A 2,978-nucleotide genomic window follows, 5' to 3' on the forward strand; every position below is an offset into this window, starting at 1 on the left:
CAGGACTTGCCCTGACTCGGGCACCCACAGCGAGAAGCAGGCACAGAAAGAGGGGACGGTAGGGGAAAAGGAGGGCATCCGAGTCAGTCCGTGCTGTGACAAACGCCAGAGACCAAGTCATGTGTAAGTCCTAGAAATTTCCTGGCCACAGTTCTGGAGGCCGGGAAGCACATGCTGAAGACGCCAGCAGGTTCGGTGCCTGGTGACGGCCCCGTTCCTCCCTGGCGGCACCGTGTCTCGGATCCTCACATGGCAGAAGGGACAGAGGGACAAACCCACCCTCCCTTAAGCCTTTTTATAATGGCCCTAATCCCATCCATGACGGCCCAGCCCGCAAGACTTAATCACCCCCTCAGGGCCCCACCTTCCAGCACATTGACGATTAAGTTTCAACATGTGAATTTCGGGAGACAGTTTCGGACTGTAGCGGAGGGGGTGTGGCCCCGTGAAAACAAGGAGTCAACAGGGCTGTCTGGGACAATCCCACCAGGAAGCACAGGATGCCCGGGTTCTTTTGCCAAATCCATCCCTGCTTTAGGGCTTTCCTCCTCACTTAGAATACGGTGCAACATTAGCATTTAAAAGTGTATTTTGCTTTATACATGTCCATTGTACATAACAGACTTTCAATAAATATTTCTCTTTTTCTTTTTGCAGAGATGGGGTCTCACTGTGTTGCCCAGGCTGGTCTTATACTCCTGGTGTCGAGGAATCCTCCCACCTCAGCCTCCCGAGTAGCTGGGATGACAGGCGTGAGCCACCACGCCCGGCTAATGAGTGGATGAACATGGAGTCCCGAACTCACACAGCCCCAAACCCAGAGGCGTGAGGAGGTGCACAGGTCCATGGGGACATTTGGTACCTGAGCTCACTCTCCTTCTGGTATTCCGTGGTCTGGTCCATCCTGAAATTTCCTCACTGGCAAAAGCTTGCCTCTGAAATGCAGATGAAATTAAGTTTCTTGTTGTTCCAGATGTGCTTCCGTGGAGGGCACCCCCCCCCTCCCCGGCTCTCCCACCATCACCAGAAGCAGCGTTTGTCAGGCCGTCATCCCGAGGGACCCGTGCGCCTCAATCCAGCCAAGCCTGTGCTCACAATGTTCTGGATTGCGAAAGCCCCAAATTGCATTTAGAGCACAAACAAGAATAACCACGGGAAAATTCTGGAGGAGGGAGTAGCCACACAGCCCTGCTTTCCTGCTTGCGCTGTTTAATATCATACCTAGTTGCGTGGGGCTTTTCAAAACATCATACGCCGTCCCTGAGTCACTGGTGACTGTGCTGTCCCCCCCGGGTTGTTTGCGCAAAGCGCAGGACGCGCTGGGCCGGAGAGGTCACCTGTGCTAACTTCAGCCGGTGAATTCTCAGAACTGAAGGGCAACCACCTGACTCTGGGTACGTAAGAATGGCTGCATTCTCTCATTCCAGGTAAAACTTGAGGGTGTTTCTGGATCTTCTATTGACATTCATGTCTCAGTTTTCCTTCTGCCACGAAAAATATGGAGATCTTACTGTTTTGGGCAAAGAGTCACTGTAAGCTTAGCGGGGAAAGATCAGCTGGCAGGTGTCATCAGACACAGTGACAGCGTGGGTTTTGGATTGTTAACATATGCAACGTTTCAGATGATACTACGTAACTTTCTCAGATAAAATTACATAATAATCATGCAATGATTCATTTCAAAACATGTCTTGGTGTCAATTCAGTAAACAGGTATTATTATGTGCAAAGTATTATGCTGGAAGAGGAATGTTTAACAAAAAACTGATGTAAAAAACAAAGTTTTTCAAAACGTTTATGCTCTGAGAAAAAAAAAAAAAAGGATAAGAAAGTATCCGAATAATGCAAGGCAGATTATATTAAGAAAACCATCGGGGGGAACAAGCTGCCGACGGGGTTTCTGAGCAGGGAGGGAGGACATCAGGCTGGAGAGGACTGAGAAGATCTTGGGGAAAGTCGAACGGGGCTTTCAGATAAGGTATGGATGGAAAAAAGAACAGAAAACAAGTGTTGACTGAGTGTGAGGTGAGCTCAGTGCTGAAATCAGCCTGCAGCTGTAAACCAGGACCAGACCGAGTCTCTGAAGCCATGTCAGGCCCACTGGGGAGCAAACATCATCTCTTACAGAATCAGTTTGCTGGGGCTGCTGTCACCACGGGCCACACGCTGGGTGGCTGAAACAACAGAAAGGCATCGCCTCACGGCTCTGGGGCCCGGAAGTCTGAGCTCGGGGTGTCAGCAGGGCTGGTTCCCCTCTGAGGCACGAGGGCGCCTGCTCCACGCCCCTCCCCTGGCCTCTGGGGGTCTGCGGCCCCCTCTCCCATGTGTGGCCTGTGGGTGCCTCGCCCCATCTTTGCCCTCCATGTGGTGGTGTCTCTCCCTGTTCACGTCTGGGTCCCAGTTTCTCTTTTTTATAAGGACACCAGTCATACCAGACTCCATTTTCATAGTGACCTTAACTTTAACGTGACTGTCTCTGCCCCGTCTGCCAGATGGCTCCAGGCAAGTGGCTGGCTTTTGGCCAAAGCTTCCTTCCCGCTGGGCTTACCGTGCTTCTCGGGGACCTCTGTCACTGGCAGAGCTTCCTCACCATCCGGCTGCCTGCGGCTGCGTCCTAGTGACCGAGAGAAAAAGAAGAGGGGACGTGTGAGCTCTGAGGCACGTCTCAGATGGCTGTGCCCGGCAACAAGCAAGCCTAGAGCCCCTGAAAGTCAGGCCACGGCCAACTGCTGGCCCTCTCCACCTCTGACCCACCTCGTCCTCTGGAATCAAAGGTCTCTCTCCAGCAGAAAGTCACTTGGCCCCAAACTGCCCTGTCTTTATACCAAAACAGAAAGCGGAGTCTTTTCTAAATCCTTCTCTCTTTTCAAAATTCCTCCACAGAACACATCACCAATGTATTTCTTCATGGTGGTGTACCTAACATGGATCAATTATGTAATAAAATCCAAAAGAACATAAATTCATTTCTCAAAACC

This window comes from Lemur catta, chromosome 25 (assembly GCF_020740605.2).
Source record: "Lemur catta isolate mLemCat1 chromosome 25, mLemCat1.pri, whole genome shotgun sequence".
Lineage (NCBI taxonomy): Eukaryota > Metazoa > Chordata > Mammalia > Primates > Lemuridae > Lemur > Lemur catta.